This window comes from Cyanistes caeruleus, chromosome 22 (assembly GCF_971803275.1).
Source record: "Cyanistes caeruleus chromosome 22, bCyaCae1.hap1.1, whole genome shotgun sequence".
Classification (NCBI taxonomy): Eukaryota; Metazoa; Chordata; class Aves; order Passeriformes; family Paridae; genus Cyanistes; species Cyanistes caeruleus.
In genome coordinates, this window is record NC_141722.1 from 2,333,078 (window position 1) to 2,357,323 (window position 24,246).

The window sequence follows — 24,246 nt, forward strand, 5'->3', positions numbered from 1 at the left end:
TGCAGTTTGTGTTAAAAACACTTCCCTGCAGTGAGTGGCTACTTTGGCAGCCACTATAGCAGAGCTGGAGGGGCTGAGACCTCTTGGCTGTGGACACTCCCAGCCTTTCATCTGTATCCCTGTGGGCTCCAATCATTTTAATCCAATCCCTCTAATCCTTTCCTGTGTTCCAGAACTGTGTTTCTCCCAGAGATCAGCTGAAAAGAGGAGTGACATATAGGCCTGGAAGAGGTGAGATGGATGACATGTTGAGAATAAGAATGCAGTAGGTGCTCTAATGATTCTTCTAGCTTTGTGGTCTGGAATTTGGTTCATGCCCTGGTCTGGGGACATGTCAGACCCTTCTCTGTGTGGTTCTGGTCACCCCAGGTGCTCTGCACAACAGAGAAGCTCACACACGTGTGCTCAGTGCACTCTCCTGAGCTCTGGAGGGCCTTGGCATCTTTAAAGCCAGTGGAGTTCAACAATAAAGGTAACACCACCATAATAAAATAATTCTGCATATTGCAAGGTTGAATTCCATTTATGTCCATAAAGATCAAGATCTTTGAGACAGTTTCTTTTTTTTTTTTTTGGTGACATATTGTCACAAAACAGACATGAAATGTTTCACATCTATGGGATTTCAACCAGTAGCATAATTCCCTCACACATATTCTGTTGCTGTGTTGGGTGTTAATTTCCCTGCCTCTAATGTATGTGCACATTAAGGTTGAGTTACTGTTGCTGTGGGAACTATAACTTCAAGTTTTATTATTCAAAATGAAAAAAAAAAAAAAGAGTATATTTATATACTTTATTTTGCTTATGGATCAACATGGTAATATTGATATAATGGGAGAAGAAAGAGAAACTTCTAAACAGAAGGCAGAACATCAAATACTGATGTGTTTATTTTCCCTTCTGTAATGTTCCTCTAATGGGCAAAATCCCCACTATGAAGAAAAGAAATATAAACTATGGAGCAGACAAAAGGGAAAAAAAAGAAAGCAACAGATAACTGAGATGTTAAAAGAAGTTGCTCAAAGAGAAAAATGTTTGCATTTACCAGACACAGGTTGCCACATGGCAGGAACCTTAAAAACCAGGCAATAACTTGAGATATTGAGATTGGCAAGTCTGGGGCTTGGAATGAGAAATTCCAGTCACACTGCTGCTTTTCAGGGGAGCTGTGGTGATGCAGAGAAACAAAACAGACACTGAAAAGCACATGGGGGAGACCTAAAATCTGTTTATGATGTCTGTCCCACTGGCCTGGGAGAGCTCAGAGGTTTGTGAATTTAAAGCAGAAAGTTCCTCACAGAGTCAGGAGAGCTGGAAAATGTTTGTGGGAGGCTCGAGTAGAAGGCTGCACAACTCTCTTTTTTCAGTGTCTCAGAATGAGGAATCTGGTTTTGGTCTCATACTGGTATTAAGTCAGAAGGAAACTTCTTCAAGTTAATGGTGTTAGATGGAATAAATCAGGAGTAATGGGGGAGAACCAGGCTGTGTAGTGCACTACACAGAGAACACTTCCCAGCAGTGGCCAACACCACTTTCTAGTCATGAATTAATGTGATGTAGGATCTAAAATACAGTCTGTGTTTACCCATTACCTTTCTAGCATGGCTACTTCTGATGAAGACAAAAAGTTATCTCTTTTCAATTTATCTCTAATTTTAAAAAAAATACAAACTTTTTCCCTCTCACTCTTCACTGGTCACACTGCCTACTGTGATCTAATTTGTTATTGATTTTTACTGGGGTGGTGTCTATAACAGAATTGGAGCAACCCAAATCACAAATCACTAATGAAAATTGTGACCAGCCTCTTACCAGCCTGCAAAGATGATGATTAAAAACGACTGGAAAGGCAAAATCAATCAGTCCCCTTCACAAAGTCTGTGAAAACAAAGTTGTTTGCGAAGGGGCCTGATTGGTGTACAAAAACAAAAAGCAAGGATTAGTAATATTAAAAGCAGATTCTTTCAAAAGCTTCAGATGGTCTCCTGTGTGACAGAAATAACTTTGTTTTCTGAACACAGAACAGGGATTTATTTCCTCAGCAGCAGCGGCTGAGGAGGAGCCACTCTAGTGTGTCGGATAAATAATGTGAGTTTCTAATATTGTTTTGCATTCCAAAGTTCATGAAAGTCTTAATAGCCTTCAGGACAATAAATCTGGAGAGCAGGTTATGGATTTAACACTTTAGATGCCAGCTGGCTGCTGTGGGAGGGATATTAACTCTGGTGCATCAGTGGATCCCAGAGAGATGCATTTCCCTGCCTGGCTGGGCTCAGAGCCTGCAGAACACCTGGAGCTCCCTGCAGCTCTGAGCACTCATCCCAGCTCCTGCTGGAGTGGATTCATGGTGGCAGTGATGTATTCACAGGGCTGCTGTTATCCTAGGAGCATGGATATTGTAGGTGTAACCTCAGAGGAGCCTCGGGAAGCAGGAGGATCACACACAAGTGGCACATCTGGCACTGCCCAGTGCTTCACTCAAGGTCCTCAGTGGGGGTAAACTGGGATAAATCCATCGGATTCACTGGCACTGCATGATCTGCACCACGAGAGCTGGTCCCAGATGCAGCTGGAGGGGTTGCAGGCTATGAGGAATATCTCTCACTCAGCTCACCTGGATGATGGGGTCTGCTGACTGAGCAAGTGGCTGCAGGGGATGAAGTCCAGCAAGATCTCTTCATCTCCTCTTTTGGAGAGGCAGCTTTGGGAAGGCCTTTTCTGTTCTTCCCTGTCAAATGTGCTAGTCTGCATTTCCATTACATCAATTATGTACACTGCTAATATTTGACTTCAGGGAAACGTGGGAAGAAAGGAAACTACTTCTCCCTGTCTCAGGATGGACTGGATGAGCATCAGAGTGGAGGAGATGGGCAGAGAGCTGGGGAAGCAGCTTTTATGGCTTGTGGATGAAATGGCATGAATATGCACGAGACTGTAATTGGCTCCCACAGAGTAACCAAGCTGCCAGAAGGCCCAGGTGTCCTGGCTAATTGTTGTAGACAATTAATAACTCAGATTCTACTAATTCCATATCGAGCTGGGCAGCTCATTACAGGAGCAGAGAGTGAGATTCTCTGCAAAAGCTGCTTGGAGATAAGGGAGTGTTGGGGGATCCAGCCTTAGGGGCAGAGAAGGTCACAACTGGGCTGGCACTGTTGGCTGAAGTGACAGCAAAATCAGAGCCACAGCAGGAGACAGTGACAGTCTGTCAGCCTTTGGCTGAGATCTGGACTCACATGAGGCTGAGCTCTCACCCACTTGCTCCTCCCTGGAAACAGGAGCTGGGTAATGAGTCTGTGGCTTTAGTAAAGCCTAAAAACCACATTTTTGTCCTGTGACCCAGCCTACATGTAGGGTTTTCTTTGTGGTGTCGTGAATCCCATAAGTCAAAAACATCATTTGACCCATTGTGTCCCATCCACAGATCTGTCCTGCAAACTGGATGACTGGTGGTGGTGGGATGCAACTTCCTGAAGCCCACCTGAGGCTTTCACAATAACCTTCCACTAACCACAACTCTCTTTGAGAGGAAATATTAGTAATTTTAAGGAGGGGCTGCCCAGTTTGCTCTGTGTTGCAGGGCTTGAGTAAATACAGAGTTTGTGGGAGGACTCGTGCTGCCATCAGCCGTGCTCTGCATGCTGTGGGAATGCTGGCATCCATCTCCAGCCAGACTGCTTCATAACTATTCTGAGAAGTGATGGGCCCTGGTTTTCAGAGCCTAATAAAGCTCACTTCTGCTGGGTTTAATGCACTTGTCACAGCAGCATCCATCAGAAGCCAACAGCACCTGAGAGAGCACAGCTCCCTGGTACTCCAGCACCCAAAAAATGGATGCTGCTCCAAGATGAGATTTTGAAGGCAGCATGGATCACTTTACCTCTAGAAGCAACTGATTTTTTAATGGAGTTCCAACAAACTCCTCCATTAGCTACTTCTCCCTTCCCCTTCCTCCAGCACTCAGGTACTTGAGCTTTCAGGGGCTGTTTCCTATTCCTATTTAACCTTCTCATTTTTCTTTCTATTAATACTTCCCCTGGAGTTTAACACTAAATGTAAGGAAGTTCCTTCTCTGCAACTTTTCTATCCATCTAATGCAGAAGTTCTGTAGCAGAGATTATAGGTACCAGTCCTATGCTGTAGAACTGGTTTTCTAAAACTTCTCTTGTATTTTTTAACGTATTTTTAATTCTCCCACCTGTCTCCTTCACACTTTTTCTCTTCTGAGTATTCTCCTTCCTAATACCCACATATTTCCCTGCTTTTTCACTCTCCTTCCTGCTCTTTCAGACAGGATGATGATGGCAGAGGATGTTTTGCAATAGCACAAGGCTGCAAGGGGTTCAGTGTCCCAGAGCCTGATGCCTGGGCTTGGATTCCAAGGGGGATCCTGGAATGGATCTTATTTGTCCTACTTTGAGTCATGTGAGCTACACTGGATTCTTCCAGATACCTAAATAACAGCAATTCTAAAACATAACTGCAGGGAAAAAGAGGAAATCATTATAAATGAATGAATGTAGCAGACTGCTGATGGGCACTGGTGGAACTTTAATCTCAGGGCCATATTAGAGTAAACAATCCATGCCACCCACCAGCTCTGGCCATTCTCACTGCTTTGCCATCTGTTGCAGGATGGCTGGATGAACAAAATTTCCATAATTTGCACACTGTCCTCATGCAAAGCACAGTAGGAAGGTTGCTGGTATTTTCTGATCTCTGAGGAGACAAAGCTGGACTTTCACTATAGGGAAGGAGTTAAACCATTTCCCATGTAACTTTTTTCTTTGGAGTTTTGGGACTCGAAGAAGTTTTCCAGAATTTTGTAAGGTGCTCCTCATTTTTTTCCCAGGGACACTGAATTCCCAAAACATCCCATGGACTGCAACTTCAGCAAAACAATTCTCTGCCAGCACCTGAGGCAGTCAGGGAAGCAAAACAAACAAGTAAAACCCAAGCCACACACACTCCTTGAGCTTAATGCAAATAAATCACAGAAGTATTAAGTTCAGCTCCAAATCTCTCTCTCCATCTTCCTGTCTTTCAGACTGTTTCTCACCTAAGAATATTTTATCAATCTGCCAGTCTTGCTTTAGGTATTGTTTAGCTTTTTCCTGGCTGTGTATTGTCTGTCTGCTTCCCTGCTTATACTTCTCACTTTATTCTGATAACACTGTGTTGGTAAATAAGGGCAACTGCAAAAGATATTTCTCCACCCCCATCTCTCAGGGTGAGAAAATTTCCTCTTTTCTCCATCTTGAGGCACCAGGAGCTCTTTTACAGATATGTTTTGAATTCCCAGTGGTCCCCAGTTCCAAACTGGGGCTGCCTTCCACACCACCACAAACCCACTGAAGCAGTGGAGCCACCACAGGAGGAGCTGCCCTGTCAGGGCATGAAACCACTGCTTTTATCAAAAAAAGCAGCTCCATCTCCTGCTCAGACACACAAGTGGCTCCTTTCCATTGCTCCCCCAGAAAGAACCACACCAACTGATGGCTTCCTCACCCACAGGTGGATCAGCCTTTCTCCCACACCAGCAGTTCAAGCAGGTTGATGCTCAGATGAAAAAGCCTGAGAAAAAGCAAAATACAAAAGCTGAGAATAGATGGAGGGTTTCCATTTGCTCAGGGTGTGAAAATAGCTTTTATTCACTTTCATTGTCTATGGCAGAATGCTTTTCTTGCTCAGAGGAAGGATAAAGGAATATTTAGCTGCTTAGCTTCCCAGTAGCTGTTTGGAGATAACTCTGGGTGTGGGGGGACAAAAAACTAATTTTCCAAGCAGGTACCATATAAAACTTCCAGGCTGGTGTTTGAATAGCCAGGTAATGAGTCATACACTCCATTGCTAGGAACAGCCCAACCTTTCTGAGGTCAAAATGGAGCAGGATTGATTTATAACAGCTACAAAGTTTGTTCCTAATGATCCCTTTTAGTTTTTTACCTTTTTTCTTTTATATGTTCTCCGTATCTATTTGTAGCTCTGTAGCCTATTGTATTAGCAGCTCATTTTCCCAGTACTTTTCCATGGCCTTTCCTGGGCAGAAAGACAAAAATTCCAGAGTTCCAAGCCCCAGGGGGGAGCAAGGTCCCAGCTCTGTCTTGGTTCTTCCTGGGAACAAAGGTTGAGAACAACTCTTGGAGATGAATTCCACGGACAGAGCACGGCCAGTGCTGAGGAGGGGACTCCAGAGAAGGAGCTTGGCCTGGGGGGAATTGCATTATTACCTAATTTTTATCACTTATGCTCATTTCCTAAAACCTATAAAGATATATTCACGCCTGGAGGTGAATTTGGTGTTTTTGGACATCTTTCCATAACTGCCTCTGAAGGCCTTCAAATAAAGATCTGCTCCTGTATCACCTCCTTACCAAAATTATCTCCAGTTTCATTTCCAGGTTGGGAAAAAGACAACAATTATTTCTCCCTACACTTCATTTTTTTTTTTTTTCCCACAGAGATAACATCAACAGGAAAAATACCAGATATAAATGTGTAGAATTAGAAAGATATCTTCTCTTGCATTAATCACTAGGCTATAATGTGCCCTGTGTTTGCTATGTGCACACAGGAACATTTCCCACAAATTGTTCAGAGCAATCTACACCAGTGGAGGAAGGTTTGATTTGGAGGAATCCTTTTACTTGCAAGTGATTTCTGGCTTAGAAATTTCCTAGGAATTTCTTGTTTTATAAAAACTGTTTGCTTTCTGGAAATCTTCTGACCTTGAATCGTTTCTGTGAGTTCTCCTGGTTCAGTTCTGCAGTAGTTGAAGAGATTGGTGACATTTCCAAAGTGGTAGTGGCTATGCACTTGCCCTTCAGTGTGTGAATGGGTTAATTTGAGTTCCTGTCCTCCTCTTTATATTCCTTATTCTGTTCTGCCTTCCTGGAGCAGGCATTTCCCCCACCTTCTGATTTTCAGAAGCACTTTTTTACTGCTGCTACCAATATGCAAAATCTTCTGATTGTCTGCACTGCATACCTGGTGGAGAAGGAGTCAAAAATAATGCTTTGCTTAAGTACATTTTAATTGCTTCTAAAAGGAATGTCTGAAACTCTAAATATTTCAGATTAAACTAATATATTTTTGTTCCAGTCAGTGCATCTTAAAGATTTGTATTTCCAGGGAAGAGCTGAAATGTTCTGCTGGTAATGTAGAACATTTTTTGAGAAGTTTTTATGTAAATAGGAATATTTACATATCTGGAAATAAATGACCAAGTTTTAAAAGCCTTGAGTACTCACAAATTATCTTACATGTAATGAGAGCTTCAGGTTTGATGCTTAGAGGTTTAAATATTGATTTGAAAACCTCCCTTTTGGCTTCTGGATTTGAAGTTTTTGGGATTTTATTGTTGGGATGCACTGACTTTTCCTCAGTGTGACCACTTCAAGACATGTTCCCCCTTTGGGATTTTGCATTCATCAGAGAAATAATTTCTGAAATGCATCAGAAGTCTCTGAGTGATTTGTGTCTGTGACACACAGCAGCTGAGGGGACCTGAAACTCCTGCTACACGAAGGTCAGCAGCTGCTGGGGCACTCCTGCTTATGAAAACACAGTCAGGGAGCTCAGATAGCAGCTCTCCCTGCATGGTGTTTGCCTGGGAGCTCAGGGGATTGCTGATGGAATATGGCACTCTTTGTTTTAGCAGCTCTTATTCCCTCTGGTGAGCAATAAGTGAAGGTTAGTGCTGGCTGACTGGGATTTTTGGCCTCCTTGATGTGACCTTGTGGAGTGAATTGAGTTTCCAAATCCAGATTCAGCAGCTTTCCCTCAGTGCAGTGCTTGGGGGCAAGCGTGGCTGGATGTGGCAGGAGGGATGTGCAGGCTTTGAAGGGTCAGGTTTAGAAATCACCAATTAACCCTTTGAGCTCACCAACCCTGGGGGCTGAGTGTGGTGAATTCAGATGATAAGAAGAGGCAACAATGAACAAATAAATGACAACTCAAATGTCTCCCACCACCCAGCTGTACAGAAGGAAGGGGAAGGCTAGAGGAAAGCCAAGGTGGAAATAACCAGAGTGACTGATTCAAGATCCCAGAGTGAATTCTGGAGGCCCAGGAACAGAGGAACAGAGGAACAATCACCAGATTGTGATGTCACACAGACTGTCCCTCCTCTGTAGATGGTTACTATTTATGTTTATACCATTAATAGTTGGAAGGAAATCTGTATCAAAGCTTCACTTTTTAGGTCTCCCCTTCTATGTTCAACTCTACTGTGATCTGGTAAAGTCTGTTTAGGGACAGCTCTGGAACTGCAGGGCAGGAAAAAGGGAATTTTAGGTGCTCTGCAGGTGGATGTGAATAAGAGCAGTTGAATGATTGATTGCAGAGGGGTTTCTACAGATACTGGAGCTCCAGGAGGGGAACAGCTCTGTTGAAAGACCCAAGGGAGACATGAGGGCAAAGATAAACTGTGGAACAGGGATAGGAAAAAGAGTAAGGAAGGTTGAGCACTGAGAATGGGGCAACACTGCCCTGTTGAGCCCTGCAGGAAAACATCTGCTGTGTTAGTTCTGCTGTCTTCTGCCTCAGAGTGGCCTGGAGTGGATAACCTCACCAGGAGCTACAGAATCATCTCTCATCTCATCTCTCTCCCTCCCCCTGTGTGCCCCACACTGCTGCCACACTGTTTTAGGAATGGTGAAAGTATCTCACACACTCTCTAGCTGGGTTGAATAAGTTTTGTTATTCCAGATCTTCTTTACAGGTTCCAGAGGGTCCAAAAGGTGAAACTGTCATTGGTCATTAAACCAGCACATCACCATCACTGGTCAATTGGAGCAGCACCCCTTGACTGTTTATTGCATGTAAACAACAAGGAGCAAACAACACCTGCCAAGGTTTCCCCTCTCTGTTTGGATTCCTCCTCATGATTTCCCAGGCCAGAGTGAGAACATTGTGTGACTCAGTTTCACACAGGCTCAAGCTAATGCCTGAAGCCTAAAAATCTCTTATTTGACCATTGTCAGTTCCCACACCCTGCCAGAGAGGAAGGGATGTCTTGTTCAAGGTCACACAACGAGTTGGTGGCAGAAGCCAGCTGGAGACAAGGGCTTCCCAAGCCCCTGGCCTGCATCCACTGTGCATCACTGGCACGGAGGCAGCTCTGCAAATCTCACATTCATTACAATACAATAAAGCTTTGCTGCATGGATCTGGTTTTTTTGGCTTTTTTTTTTTTTTCTCACAATGTCTCTCAGAAACCCAAGACTGATTTGCATTTTAAAAACCACCAGTTACAGCTCAGATATCCAGTAGATTTTTTTTTTTTTTTTTCTCTCCCATTTTTTTTTTCCCCCCCCCCCCCCCCCCAAAAAATATATTTTTGTCCTAATAGCACAATACTTATTGCTAATGTTTGTGTTGTGAATATTCATTACATCCTGGGGCTTCAAGACTCCAGTGAGAAGGAGAGCACAGGAGGCACTGCAGTCCTGATACTCCTACACTCCACAGACCCAGGGTAGAGAAGGTTGTTTGCCTGTGAGCTGTGGGATGCTAATGCAGCCTGGAAACCTTTGGGGAACGCTGGAGAAACTCCATTAAATACTGCACTGAAGGCCTTTTCAGCAAATAACTTCCATAAAACCATCAGCTTCTCTTAATTGCAAGGAAAAAGCTCCACACACAGCAGGGTTTTAGGACACACTCTGTCTCTCTTTACATCTCTTCCTTTCTCTGTGGCAATCTGCAGATGGATTTCTCTTTGCCACTGAGCTTCAGGACTGGGGATACTCTTCCTGCCCTCAAAACTGTAGTATTTTACCTGTCAGCAGTGGTGATTCAGCTTTCCACACGTGAATTTATGCAGGAGGGCTCTGTTCTGATGTGTGCCCGAGCAGGGACAGCTTCCCACAGCATCTCCTGATGTGGCTGGAGGCTCCTGAGCTCACTGCTGTTCAGATGGTGCCATCTGGCTCTCGTGAAATATATGAGAAATGTTTTCCACTAAAAGAGGGGGCTGTGTGCCTTCACCTGTGCTCTTTGGGGAAGAGATGGTTTCTGCATCTGGGAAATGTTGAACAGAATCTTTGAGTCCTAGTGTTGCCTGAGTAAGAAATAATAGGCTGGCAATTAGGATTCAGGCCTCAACCAGTGGTTAACTAGAAGATATTTTGTTTGGTCAGGTCAGGGCTGAGGTTTATAAATATACACAGCACATAGAAATACATAGTAATGTGGTTTTGTTAGTTTTATGGACAGATAGGAAATGTCCCTCTCCTTGATGGTCAGTCAAGCAGGATGTTTGGGTTAGGAAAGATGGGAAGAAAAGGTCTCAGTTCTATGAAAGGAAGACATAGGGAAAAAATAGCTGAGGGAAGTTCCTAAAAAGACCATTTTTTCCCCACTCCCCATTCTTTTCATCTGAAAAAATGCTTTACCTGCAACTCAGCATCCTCCAGGAGGATCCTGAGGAGCTGAGGGGACTGACAGGGCTTGGGATGCACCTGCAGATTCTTCTGGGACACTTTGTTGGCAGCTGATGAAAAAGAACCTCTCTGGATTAGGAACTATTGCCCTTTCTTCTCCTCCAGGGGCTCTGGGTGGATCTCTGCATCCCTGTGGATCCCCAGGGGATGGGGGTGGATCCCTGCATCCCCTTGGATTCCTGCATCCCCCTTGGATTCCTGCATCCCCCTGGATCCCCAGGGGCTGTGGGTGGATCTCTGCATCCCCTTGGATCCCCAGGGGATGGGGATGGATCTCTGGATCCCTGTGGATCCCCAGGGGCTGGGGGTGGATCTCTGCATCCCTGTGGATCCCCAGGGGCTGGGGGTGGATCTCTGCACCCCTGTGGATCCCCTGGAGCTGTGGGATGGATCTCTGGATCCCTGTGGATCCCCAGGGGCTGGGGGTGGATCTCTGCATCCCTGTGGATCCCCAGGGGCTGGGGGTGGATCTCTGCATCCCCCTGGATCCCCAGGGGCTGGGGGTGGATCTCTGCACCCCTGTGGATCCCCTGGAGCTGTGGGTGGATCTCTGCATCCCTGTGGATCCCCAGGGGATGGGGATGGATCTCTGCATCCCTGTGGATCCCCAGGGGCTGCAGGGCACAGCTGCCTCACCATGGTCTCACCAAGGCTGCAGAGGAATCTCAGCTCTGGTGCCTGGAGCAGCTCCTGCCCCTCCTTCCCCACTGACCTTGGTGTTTCCACTTCGTTTCCCTCACACGTTCTCACCTCCTCCTTCTCTCTGGCTGGAACTAAAACTGCACCACGCCCTTTGCTTTGATTTTCTCCTTAAATCTGCAATCACAGAGGCGTTCCCATCATCTCTCACTGGCCCAGCCTTGGCCAGCAGCATGTCCATCTTCAGAGCCATCAGGGACTGGCTCTGCTGGACCTGCTGGAAGCTTCCAGCAGCTTCTCACAGGAGCCACCTCTGTGGTCCCCTGCTACCAAAATCCAGGCTGTAAAAACCAACACACACCTTTCAATCCAAGTGCTTTTAACTCCAAGCACACAGACATCTCCATGTGCACAAGCCCTGGTAGCCCAGTGTGTGCTCCAGGTAGCCCTGTGTGTGCTCCAGGTAGCCCTGTGTGTGCTCCAGGTAGCCCAGTGTGTGCTCCAGGTAGCCCTGTGTGTGCTCCAGGTAGCCCAGTGTGTGCTCCAGGTAGCCCTGTGTGTGCTCCAGGTAGCCCAGTGTGTGCTCCAGGTAGCCCTGTGTGTGCTCCAGGTAGCCCAGTGTGTGCTCCAGGTAGCCTAGTGTGTGCTCCAGGTAGCCCTGTGTGTGCTCCAGGTAGCCCTGTGCGTGCTCCAGGTAGCCCAGTGTGTGCTCCAGGTGGCCCTGTGTGTGCTCCAGGTAGCCCAGTGTGTGCTCCAGGTGGCCCTGTGCGTGCTCCAGGTAGCCCTGTGTGTGCTCCAGGTAGCCCTGTGTGTGCTCCAGGTAGCCCTGTGTGTGCTCCAGGTAGCCCAGTGTGTGCTCCAGGTAGCCCTGTGTGTGCTCCAGGTAGCCCTGTGTGTGCTCCAGGTAGCCCTGTGTGTGCTCCAGGTAGCCCAGTGTGTGCTCCAGGTAGCCCTGTGTGTGCTCCAGGTAGCCCAGTGTGTGCTCCAGGTAGCCCAGTGTGTGCTCCAGGTAGCCCTGTGTGTGCTCCAGGTAGCCCTGTGTGTGCTCCAGGTAGCCCAGTGTGTGCTCCAGGTAGCCCAGTGTGTGCTCCAGGTAGCCCAGTGTGTGCTCCAGGTAGCCCAGTGTGTGCTCCAGGTAGCCCTGTGTGTGCTCCAGGTAGCCCAGTGTGTGCTCCAGGTAGCCCTGTGTGTGCTCCAGGTAGCCCAGTGTGTGCTCCAGGTAGCCCTGTATGTGCTGACAGACTTTTTTTGGCCTCATATGGACACATTTCTCCATCCTGAGCTCCCAGGCCAGCCCTTGTGTGTGATGGAAGCTCAGTGCTTGGCTGTTTCCCAGCCCTCTCTGCTCTGTGTCTGGCTGGTACAAAGCCTTTTGGGCAATCAAGAAGTAACAGACTTTGTGGAAGCTGAAAGTTCCCCAAATAAAATTTATAAGGCCTAAGAGAGTCTGCCTGGCATTATTTAACGCTTTAGTAATGAGCACCTGGACAGGAAAGATTGCTTAGGTAATTTTATTCTGCATTGATGAGCAGTCAGAATTTTAGAGAGGGGCCATAAATACAAGCAGGTGGAATGGCCAGTGATGCCTGATCTTGGTGTGGAAGGCACACCAAGGTGTGAGACATGAATAAAGAAGAGTTTTCCTTCAGTTTCCCAACTCCAAAGTGCATCCTTTAGCCAGGAATGGCTTCAGGGGCAGTAGAATCTCTTTCCTGGCTGGCTGTGACTGCTCCTGTGTCTGTGAGCTGCTACCCAAGAGTGCAATGAGCTCTTGCAATGAGCAGTGCTGATGTCCCCTGGTGTCGTGTGTGTGTTTCTACCTGCGTGGCTGAGGACAGCAGCACTGTTTACCTGGCCATGTGTGCCATTAATGAGAGCCACAAATAATGCTAATTATTTGTAGATGCATTTGCATCATTAGTGGAGCCTGCAATAAGGCACTGCCACCTTTGTGTACAGTGATGTGCAAGCGATGCAGGCACAGCTGGACACAGTTTTGTGTTGATGTGTTGCTCACACAGACAGTTTCAACTTGTGTCTGAGTAAAACATACTCAGTATTGCTGATTTAAGCAAGTAATGAGCTATGTCTTCATTTTGGCAGCACATGCCATGTTTGATTGAACACTTCTATGAGGCCTGAGGGAGGAAAGTGTTGGAATCAGAATCTGATGCCCTATGAACACAGAGGGACACGGAAGGAAATGCTAAACCATGTATGAAGATTCCTCCTGGGCCTCTCATCCCCAAACATTTGAAATGTTTTATTTCTTTCCAATGCAGAATGAAAAGAGACTGAAATCACAGAAGTTGCCACAGCGCAGGATTGTCAGCCCTGTCCATGCAGGTGAGTATTCCATCACACTTTTTCAGTGCTGTGCAGAGGTGTTCATGTAGTGATATTTAATGTCAGATGTGGCAGCTGGAGTTTCTCTATATTGACATTCTTCATGTACATATTGCAGGTGCTGGCACAGCAAGAGAAAATTCCAGTTCAGCTCAGTGCTGGTGTAGCTCTGGGGTGTGCATGTGCAGGAAGGTGTCACGCTTTGCAAAACCATGTACAAGTTTTAAAAGCTGAAGCATTTGAGTTGATTTGTGCAGAGAGGAGGTGGGAAACAGGTGAGAGCAGATGGGAACAGAACAGCAGAGCTCTGTGGCTGTTCTCTCCTTGTCTCTCACACAAGCTGGGGAGCCCAGGGGTGAGCAGGGCCAGCACCATCAACACTCAAATAAATGAAAATATAGGGCAAAACAAGCTTAGGCTACATTACAGAGGTAATGTAGCCTAATTAAAAGCCATTACCAATGGGTTCAGCAATTTACTGACATAGTCCTGTTCTTGCAGGAGTCCACATTACAGGAACAGGTCACTGATTAACAGGCCAAGGATGGGGGGGACTGTTGTTCTTTCTCTTTGCCTCTAAAGCCAGAAGATAATAATAAAATAAATATAAAATAAATAAAAACAAAACCACTGTATCCAGCACAGCAAAGGGAGATCATCCATCCACACTAAGCAAAGCCCCTGCACTCAGGGATGTCTTTATCAGATGGGATTCCATCTCCTGAAAGCCAAAGCAAGGGCAGGGCAAGCTGACCATCTGTGCAGAATGCTTTCCTCCACGAAAGGCAAGTATGAATGTATAATAAAAGATTTTCTCTACCACCCTAATTAATAAGTCTTGCTTCCTCCCATTTAATGATTTTTACTTAATTCAGGGATTGTTGTGGCATTTTTCTGCCACTTAATGCATGCAGATATCTCCTGGACAGAGCAATTCTCCAGCAGTGAGGGCACCCAAAGCCCTGGCTCTAAGATGGGCTGGACCTGCAGAACCCCCCAGGTGCTGCAGAACCTTCTGGTAGCTCCTGTCTCGGGATGTGGCCGGTCCGGGGGTGCTGGCAGAGCCGGATTGCCATCCCCAGCCTGCAGGGATTCACACGAGGCACCAGCATCCCCCTCCGAGCGGCAGCCGGGGCTCGCTGTGCAGGGCCCGAGGGGACACGGGCAGGGAGGGGACACGGGCAGGGAGGGGACACGGGCCGGAGGGGACACGGGCAGGGAGGGGACACGGGCAGGGAGGGGACACGGGCAGGGAGGTGACACGGGCAGGGAGGGGACACGGGCAGGGAGGGGACACGGGCAGGGAGGGGACACGGCAGGGAGGGGACACGGGCCCGAGGGGACACGGGCAGGGAGGGGACACGGGCAGGGAGGTGACACGGGCAGGGAGGTGACACAGGTCCGAAGGGACACGGGCAGGGAGGGGACATGGGCAGGGAGGGGACACGGGCAGGGAGGGGACACGGGCAGGGAGGGGACACAGGTCCGAGGGGACACGGGCAGGGAAGGGACACGGGCAGGGAGGGGACACAGGTCCGAGGGGACACGGGCAGGGAGGGGACACGGGCAGGGAGGGGACACGGCAGGGAGGGGACACGGGCAGGGAGGGGACACGGGCAGGGAGGTGACACGGGCAGGGAGGTGACACGGGTCCGAGGTGACACGGGCAGGGAGGGGACACGGGCAGGGAGGTGACACGGGTCCGAGGGGACACAGATCCGAGGGGACACGGGCAGGGAGGGGACACAGGTCCGAGGTGACACGGGCAGGGAGGTGACACAGGTCCGAGGGGACACAGGTCCGAAGGGACACAGATCCGAGGTGACACGGGCAGGAGGTGACACGGGTCCGAGGTGACACGGGCAGGAGGTGACACGGGTCCGAGGTGACACGGGCCCGAGGGGACACGGGCAGGGAGGGGACACAGGTCCGAAGGGACACAGATCCGAGGGGACACGGGCAGGAGGTGACACAGGTCCGAGGTGACACGGGCAGGAGGTGACACAGGTCCGAGGTGACACGGGCCCGAGGTGACACGGGTCCGAGGTGACACGGGCCCGAGGTGACACGGGTCCGAGGGGACACGGGTCCGAGGTGACACGGGCCCGAGGTGACACGGGTCCGAGGGGACACAGGTCCGAGGTGACACGGGCAGGGAGGTGACACAGGTCCGAGGTGACACGGGCAGGGAGGTGACACAGGTCCGAGGTGACACGGGCCCGAAGGGACACGGTCCCCGCAGCTCGTGGCTCCGTTCCCGGCGCTGTCCGCTCAGGAGCGCCGCGGTTCGGGCTGGCACCGGGGCCGATCCCCAGCGCAGCATCCCCAGCGCAGCATCCCCAGCGCTCTGCTGCGGCCGCCTCCCCACCGGGGCTGCCCGGCACCGCCACCGCAGCCCGGTTACACGGGTTATACACCCGCTTTATATAGGGGGTTATACACCCGCTTTATATAGGGGGTTATATACACGGGTTATATACCCGCTTTATATAGGGGGTTATATACCCGGGTTATATACCCGCTTTATATAGGGGGTTATATACCCGGGTTATATAGGGGGTTATATACCCGGGTTATATACCCGCTTTATATAGGGGGTTATATACCCGGGTTATATAGGGGGTTTATATACCCGGGTTATATACCCGCTTTATATAGGGGGTTATATACCCGGGTTATATACCCGCTTTATATAGGGGGTTATATACCCGGGTTATATACCCGCTTTATATAGGGGTTTATATAGGGGTTTATATAGGGGTTTATATAGGGGTTTATATACCCGCTTTATATACCCGCTTTATATAGGGGTTTATATAGGGGTTTATATACCCGCTTTATATAGGGGTTTATATAGGGGTTTATATACCCGGTTTATATAGGGGTTTATATACAGGGTTTATATACAGGGTTTATATATGGGGTTTATACACCTGGTTTATATATGCGGGTTTATATATGGAGTTTAAACACGCGGTTTATGTACGGGCTTTATGCACATGGTTTAAACACGGAGTTTAAACACGCGGTTTATGTACGGGCTTTATGCACATGGTTTAAACACGGAGTTTATGTACGGGCTTTATGCACATGGTTTAAACACGGAGTTTAAACACGCGGTTTATGTACGCGCTTGATAGCGCGGCCACAGCGCCGCCCGCAGCCTGGCGGGGCGGCTGCAGCCCCGCAGCTCCGCTCCGCGCTACATCGCACCGCTCCACAGAGCTGCACACCGCTCCACAGAGCTCCACAGAGCTGCACACCGCTCCACAGAGCTCCACAGGGCTCCACAGAGCTCCACAGAGCTCCACAGAGCTGCACACCGCTCCACAGAGCTCCACAGGGCTCCACAGAGCTCCACAGGGCTCCACACGGCTCCACACGGCTCCACAGAGCTCCACACCGCTCCACAGAGCTCCACACCGCTCCACAGAGCTCCACAGGGCTCCACAGAGCTCCACAGAGCTGCACACCGCTCCACAGAGCTCCATACCGCTCCACACAGCTCCACAGAGCTGCACACCGCTCCACAGAGCTCCACAGGGCTCCACAGAGCTCCACAGGGCTCCACAGAGCTCCATACCGCTCCACAGAGCTGCACACCGCTCCACAGAGCTCCACACCGCTCCACAGAGCTCCATACCGCTCCACAGAGCTCCACACGGCTCCACACGGCTCCACACCACTCCACAGAGCTCCACAGAGCTCCAGACCGCTCCACACAGCTGCACAGAGCTCCACACAGCTCCACAGAGCTCCACACAGCTCCACAGCGCTCCACAGAGCTCCACACCGCTCCACACCGCTCCACAGAGCTCCACAGGCCTCCACAGCGCTCCACACAGCTCCACAGCGCTCCACAGCGTTCCACAGCGCTCCACAGAGCTCCACACAGCTCCACACAGCTCCACACCGCTCCACAGCGCTCCACAGCGCTCCACAGCGCTCCACAGAGCTCCTCTCCACAGCGCTCCGCTCCGCGGCAGGCTCCGCGCTCTGGCGGTCACCCGCCCGCCCTTCCGCCCACGGCGGCCGCGGCGCTCGGCGGAGCGGCTTCAAAAGGCGGCGGCGGGGCCGGTTCGGGGCTGCGAGAGCGGCACGGCCGCTTCGGGGCCGCTTCGGGGCCGCTTCGGGGCTGCGGGAGCGAGCCCCGGTACCGCGGGAGCCGGCGCTGCCCGGCATCGCTGCGAGCCCAGCGCCGCTGCCGCCCGGCGGGGCCCAGGTGAGTGATGCGGCCCCGGGGCTCTGCGGGGGGCTTGGCGGTCTGGAAGCACGGTCTGCAGCTCTCAGCACCCGGCTCTGCCCGGGGGGGTGGCCCGGGGTGTCGGTCGGGCTCCCTGGTCCCGCAGTGCTCGGAGCTTGCAGCGCTTCCAATCCTGCCTTTACCCCCATTCCCCTTCTCCCCACATTCCCCTTTTTCCTTTCCTCCTGGGAATCCAGCAGCTAAATCCCTCAGTTGTGTGTTTAGCCAACTCTCCCTAGAAGCTGGGGATGGTTCATGAATATGCACAGGGAGATGGTTTGATGGTTTCCAGCCTCTGGAATGAGCTGCCTGCAGCAGGGATGCTCTCCTGGGGGAAAAGTTGGGTACCAGAACTCAGGAGCTTTGTGTCCCTGGCTGCTCGGAGGCTTCCCCTGAGAAAGAGCAGAGTCAGTGGTGTTAACAGCTCCAGCCAGGCAGGATCCTCATCTGTGTGCCCAAAAGATATATAGAGCTTCATTTGAACGTAAGGTAACCTTCCTGTTTTATACCAGCTTGTGCAGAAATGGACTTTTCCTGTCTAAAAACACTTAATAAGGACATTTCATTGCTTAGCAACAGTCCCAACTCAGCTTGGTCCTTATGACCATTGGGGTGGTCTCTAAAGATGTGCCAGTAAAACAACCACTGTCCTGGAGGAAAGGATCTGCTTTTTCCTTGGTGATGCCATGACCCAGCCAAAAGAGCAGGGCTGGTTGCTACTGCCCAAGTATTTTAGGAGCATTTGAGCGACTGGGAGCTGAGTGTAAGTGAAAAACTCCAGGCCAGACAGGGTGAGCTGGAAGTGGCCGGTCCCCCAGGCATGTCTGGGACATTGCTGCTGCCTTGCTGCTGCATCCTGTGTCTCTTGCACCTTTGTTTTGTGCACAGAGGTAGCAGCGTGCTGGTTAACAACCTTCACTTATGCAATTATCAGAGTAGTATTTTGACAGCTGTGCAGGGTCTGCTGGTGTTTAATGTCATGCAAACAAACAAATAAGTTCCTTTCAAACCAGGCTGATGCATGCCCTCGTCTGCTGTGGCAAGACAGACTGGTTTAGTGGGGTGAGGGCTTGTGCTTTGGAAGAGCAATTCAAATGACAAATAAACACACAGACTTTTTGCTCACAAAGCCACATCCTGATCCACATAAAATCTGCTACCCTAGAAGCAGATTTTAAAGCCAAGAAACTCAGGCTTTTAAAAAATATTTCCCCATGAAAATTCGTGTAAGCTTTTGAAACTAGCTGCCTGTTCTAATCAGAACAACTTTGCTTGGGGACAATATTTTTCCCTCTTTCTTGCCAGTAACCTTGTAAAGCATTGATAAAGATAGAATCCACAGCATCAGCTTCCTTTAATTGCTCTTTTAGACTGTGTATCTAGATGGAAACCTAGCAACACAACAACTGTATTGAAAGGAGATGTTTCAATAGCTACACTTCTTTTATCACCCTGGATGCATCTTTAGAGGTTAGATTCATCAAGCAAGTCTCTTTACCCCTTGGAGCCTTGTAGCTTGATTCCCTAAGCCTGGAATAAAACAGAACTGAGCTAGTGAAAAAGACAACACAGATGGAATGGTAATGCTTAATATGATAAAAGATCCATTCTTCCTTTCTTCCTGCTGCCCCTGTGAATACCTGCAGTATTCCCATGGGGAAGATACTTCTTTACAGAGAGAGAATGCTTGTCTAATAGGAAAGCAATTCAAGGGAAATTCAGTGTTTGTGTCCCTTTCACCTCGAGGCACAAGGGGAAAGCTGAGGGAGCAGTGGCTCAGAGCAGTGTGTAACAGTGTCATGTGTGACAACTGCACTGGAGTTTGGGAAGAAGCATCAGCATCATCCAGTCTCCAAATGCCCACAGTGGTGATGGCTGTGATTCAGTTTCTGCACTGTACAGGGCAAGTTCATCCTCAGGGATAGGAAAAAGCCCCAAACCACAACCCCAAACACCAGCTGAAGTCACTGACACTCTGTGCAGATTACCCTTTTTGTGCATAGTCTCCTTACCACAGAAGAGGGCACTTAGAGGGAGTCAAGGTGACAATATCTGCCTGGTTCTGTGTAACCTGGGGACACATAAATGAGGGATTTCACACTGGTGAAATTGCTGTTAGTTTTCAGATGTTTGGGGGAAATGTGTTTGCTAGGTGCTAAAAATTCTCTCAATACCTGGTGTGTCCTTGGCTGTGCCTCCCCAGATCTTGTGTTTTTTCAGCATTAATGAATTAAACATCACAAATGCCTTTGTCACACCAACAGAAGAGGCAGCTAAGTTACAGGAGAACTCTGACCCCTTCTGTATCTATCATTTCTGAACTGCAAATGAAGTGTTGCTAACGAGCTGCATTTTGCAGGAGTTTTTTGGGATGGCTGCAATGTGTGGTGTAGGTGATCAAATCACATGAGAGCAAACAGGATGGGTGCATTTCAGTTTGGCACAGGGAGAGGGTATGCACACAGTGTTAACATTTTGCATCCAAAAAAGCCAGAGCACATCTGTAATCCTCTGGTGATGCCAGTGCTCCCAGATAAGTGCTGCTTATACAAAGACTTGCCTGTTGGGTATGAGTACTTAATAATTAAGCTTGAGTGAAAGTGGAGTGGGATAGGAGTTCATACCCTGGTGCATATGGAAGATCTGGATAAGCTGTGATTTTTATTTCTGAAGTTTGAACAGATCCTTCTGTGAGTCCCAGGGTCTCTGGGTGATGCTGCTGTGGTCTCTGTGCATGCAGTGAATCCTCTCTTCAGCACAAAGTATTCAGCATACAATTGGTTTAATCCTCTAATTTTATCAAGCACTAACATAAATGAGAACTGAACAGATTAGTTCATTCTAAAAAATCAAATCCCGTTACATTTCTCAATGCAAAAATATTTCTCCTTTTACTTACCTGATTAGCTTATTTTTTTAATCCATTGTTTGTTTAGAGGTATCAGACTATAGATTTGGGTTTAGTGGTGAAAGGTGCAGGTAATCAGCTCTGGAGTGATGGGAGTTTATCTGTGGTTTGAACAGCTGGAGGGGATTTTAGGACTGGAGCAAGTGGAGTGGCCTGAGAGCCTGGCAGAGGAAGGAGTTTGCACTGAGTGTGAGCTCTCCTTTCCTCCTCAGTCACAGCAGACCTGGGCACTTTTTATTGCTTCTGTGCCAGTCAAGAAGAGCAGAAAATGTCCCTTGCCTTCTTCTTTTCCACATCCCTCACTGTTTCTCTCTCTCCAGAGATAAGCAGCCCTTCCCAAGGCGTGTGTGAAAACTCGTTCTGCTCTGTCAGTGTGTGGCCAGGGGCCTGGGAATGTGTTTTCAGACCTCATGATGAAGTTGAGCAATGAATTATTAGTTCCTAGAACTCACTCAATCTCCCCCCATGATACCACAGAACGGGCTGTCTCTTTAAATGATTGATTTCACACAGATTTACCTGAGTTCATTCATCTTCTTGTAGCTTTACCAGGGTGAATTTTCTCTCAGATCTGCCTTTACCCATTCCTTTGCAGAGGATCCTGCCTCCTCTTCCAGAGCAGAGCCTCATTTCGTGAACAGCTCTGCTGCATTCACTGAGGATGCTGAAGAAAAAGGCTGTGGTGCCTGTGACTCAGACTAATGCAAGTCAATTTAAAGGACAGATTAAGCTCAGTATGACTATGGATTGCAGTGTCTGGCCTGTAATGAATAATTCAGGAGTATGGAGGAGACAGTGTAAGAGTTAAGTGTTTAATCCAGCTCTAGGTGAAGTCAGCAAAAGACTTTCCATTGACCCCTGTCCAGGATGGGTTTCAGCAAAGCTTAACTACTGTGTGAGTTTGTAAATTGTTCCATTGATAGCAATGTGCTTCAGGCATGAGCTACAGCATTTGCACCCAGCTGAATGTTATTTTTTGACTCTCTTGCCTGCTGTAGTGTCATTAAACCTCTGCAGCACCTAAGGGAAGCTTCCTGAGGCCTGAGCATGGCTATTGAGTCAACTTTTATAGTATTGAAACCAGAAAAGATTAATAACTGGAGTGCCACACCATTAACAGAAGAAAATACAGGCACAAAAAGGTTGGCAAAACAAGCTTCAAAGGTTTCATTTTGGTTGCTTGGAGGCAGGGATGGTGCCCTCCTTCTGCAAGAACAAGGCAATTGCCTGTGACAGGGATCTCACCACAACTGGACACTCAGCCTTTCTGGCTCAGGAGTCCACTTGTGCCTGCTCTGCCAGTGTGATTCCCTTTCTGGGGTGAATTGAACCCCCAGGGACTGCAGCTGGCCCTGGGAGATCTGAGGTGGGAAAGGCAGAGCAGTTCTGCTGCTGGGAGCCAGAGGATGCTCTGCACCTGCAGCTCCTGTTTTCAGGTAGCACCTGGGGATTCTGTCCTGCCAGCTGCTCCAGAGGGATTTACCTTGCCATAAAAGTTCAGCACAGCCACTAGCAGTGCTGATTTTATTCATCATCGACTCAGAGGGGCAGGACATCTCCTCCTTCTGGTTGTAACTCAACATATCAAAACTCCAGTGCCACCTGTGCCTTTGTTCTGAGCCTGCAGATTCTGGCAGCCTTTGCTTTCCTGTGGGGACAGAAGTGTTAAAGATACATTTTATATTGTTGGCTTTTTGCAAATATTAAAATGAATGTTATGTGTATAAGAATGGAAATATTTTGTTGTATTAATATAGTTTTCTTTATTTCTGTTATTGATGAAATTTAGAAATAGTGGTATAATACATGTATGTTAAGCTATGACATAGCATTAAAACAAAAACTACTTTTGTTTGTATAACCCAAAGACTGAAAAAAATAGCTGGAGATCTTTTTTTTCTTTTATAAACTCTCTTATCCAGATGAATACAGCAGTGACCAGAACTCTGGGGGGAGGAATTTATTGCATTTCTGGTATCAGGGAATGTAAATCTCAATGGTGCCAAGAGGATTGATCTATTGGGAAGGGGGCAAGAGAAAACTAAACAGAAGAACACCAAAGATCCACAGAAGAATGTATGAATATGGATGAGAATTTATGGATATGCAGTAGGGTTCTGTTTTTAAGGGACAATCCTTTGTCAGCAAGGTGTGCTCTCTTGGCTGAATGCAGAGACACCCAGCCATATCTGTATAATTTACTTTATTTTTTTCTCCTAATTGTTTTTTTATTAAACTTTTAAATTCTATAAAAATTATGTGAACCTCGTTTTTCACAGCAGCACAGCCACAGCAGAGCAGGGCACCCCAGACAGAGGCTGTTTCCTGCCCTGAAATTAGGGTTTCACAGATACCTCACCCTTTTTTCCTGTTTTTCAGTTCTCTCTGCTTGCTGGGAGAAGTGCTTTGGGGGACAAGGCTGGGATACTTTCCCTGCCATCTGCCTTAAAGGCAGCAGGCTTGAAAGTTGGCACAGTCACTTGCTGATCTTTGCCAAGCTCTGTTAATACAGAACAGCTTCTCCTGAATAGAAGGCAGCTCATGTTTCATAGTGCAGAAAGGGGAGAGGCCAGTGTGTCTAAAAGGGGTTGAAAGACACACTGGCACTCATCTGATTCTTGAGCTGCTGCTGGCCTTGACTCTCTGCTGCTTTATGAGGGGAGATTTAAGGGGTGAGCCTCATTTTTCTGCCTGGACTTGAAGGTGTGAATGCTGTTGCTTTTGGGGCCTGGTTCTGCAGCTGCTTCTCCCTTGCAGTCACTCAGTGAAGTCACTTTGGATTTGTTGCTGGGAATGTTACCTGGGATAAGCTAATTTGGGCTTCAGGGCATTCTGTGCTGCCACAGACTTCCCCATCTTACTTCTGCATAGCAGAAATCTCTTTGACTTGAACAAAGGGGAGTGTTCTGGGAGATCTTTAGTTTCACTCTGAGCTCACTGGGCTGATTTTGGGCTAGCATGTCAGAGGGTCTCTGTGTCAATCTCAAATGTGACACTGCTGCTCCTCATTTGGCAGCTAGAGCTGAATGATGTTAGCTATAATTTGCTTGGTCTGTATTTAGCTTCTGTGAAAATCAGCAAAAGTAACAGATGAACTCCATCAGAGATGAAGCTTGACTGTGGAACCTTGCTTAATTCATTTGTGAACTTGCATATAATCCTATCCATTTCCCTAGAGCAATAAAGAATTGGATTTGATAGGTGTTTACAAAGGGTTTATGCAGTCTCTGATACATGATGCACAAAGTGCTCTTTGCTCCTAGGGGGATGTTGACTTGTTTCTTGGCTCTGTGTTATACCCAGGAGCTGAAAATGAACTGCTTTGAGCTGTATTAAAATAATTGGAGACAATTTGGAAAAAAAAAAAAAAGCCACAAAATAACACCTAGGCCTTCTGGTGCTTGGGGTACTGCTGCACATGCAGCACACTTGATTTCTTGAATCAAACAAGTTCTCTCTTTGTTCCTCCTTTTAACAAGGGAAATGAATTACTGAAGTAGATGGGGCTGCAGACTCAGGTTTGAACTAGAGCCCAATGGGGCATTTTTAACATGTTTGAGAGATGCCTGAAGCAACCCTGACTCCTGCTTATAAATCAGACCTGGCCATTTTTCTTTATATTTCCACTGCCACCACTTTCCCTCCACCTCCTGCCTTGCACA

The 24,246-nt window shown here is 48.1% G+C and overlaps 1 protein-coding gene and 2 long non-coding RNA genes across 5 annotated transcripts in view; 2 read left to right on the top strand and 1 right to left on the bottom strand.

Annotated features, from left to right (window-relative positions):
• LOC111938745 (uncharacterized) overlaps positions 1 to 14,261 on the top strand; it is a 36,835-nt gene extending 22,574 nt beyond the window's left edge. The window contains exons 2-3 of the long non-coding RNA XR_015278675.1: positions 13,370 to 13,433; positions 13,552 to 14,261. This is a non-coding gene — a long non-coding RNA (uncharacterized LOC111938745). The remainder of the gene's footprint in view (positions 1 to 13,369; positions 13,434 to 13,551) is intronic.
• LOC111938705 (uncharacterized) lies at positions 4,535 to 11,243 on the bottom strand. The gene is made up of 3 exons (XR_015278673.1): positions 11,161 to 11,243; positions 10,401 to 10,498; positions 4,535 to 6,990 (listed from the first exon to the last, which is right to left on the bottom strand). It is a non-coding gene; the product is annotated as an uncharacterized LOC111938705 (long non-coding RNA).
• A 3,051-nt stretch (positions 14,262 to 17,312) lies between the features above and the next one.
• DISP3 (dispatched RND transporter family member 3) overlaps positions 17,313 to 24,246 on the top strand; it is a 38,735-nt gene continuing 31,801 nt past the window's right edge. For 2 of the 3 annotated variants that reach the window (XM_023940605.2, XM_086860260.1), the window contains exon 1: positions 17,379 to 17,655. The gene's annotated coding sequence lies outside the window, so the exon portion shown is untranslated. Of the gene's footprint in view, positions 17,656 to 24,246 lie in introns of all 3 variants that reach the window. The other variant, XM_086860259.1, reaches the window with a different exon arrangement.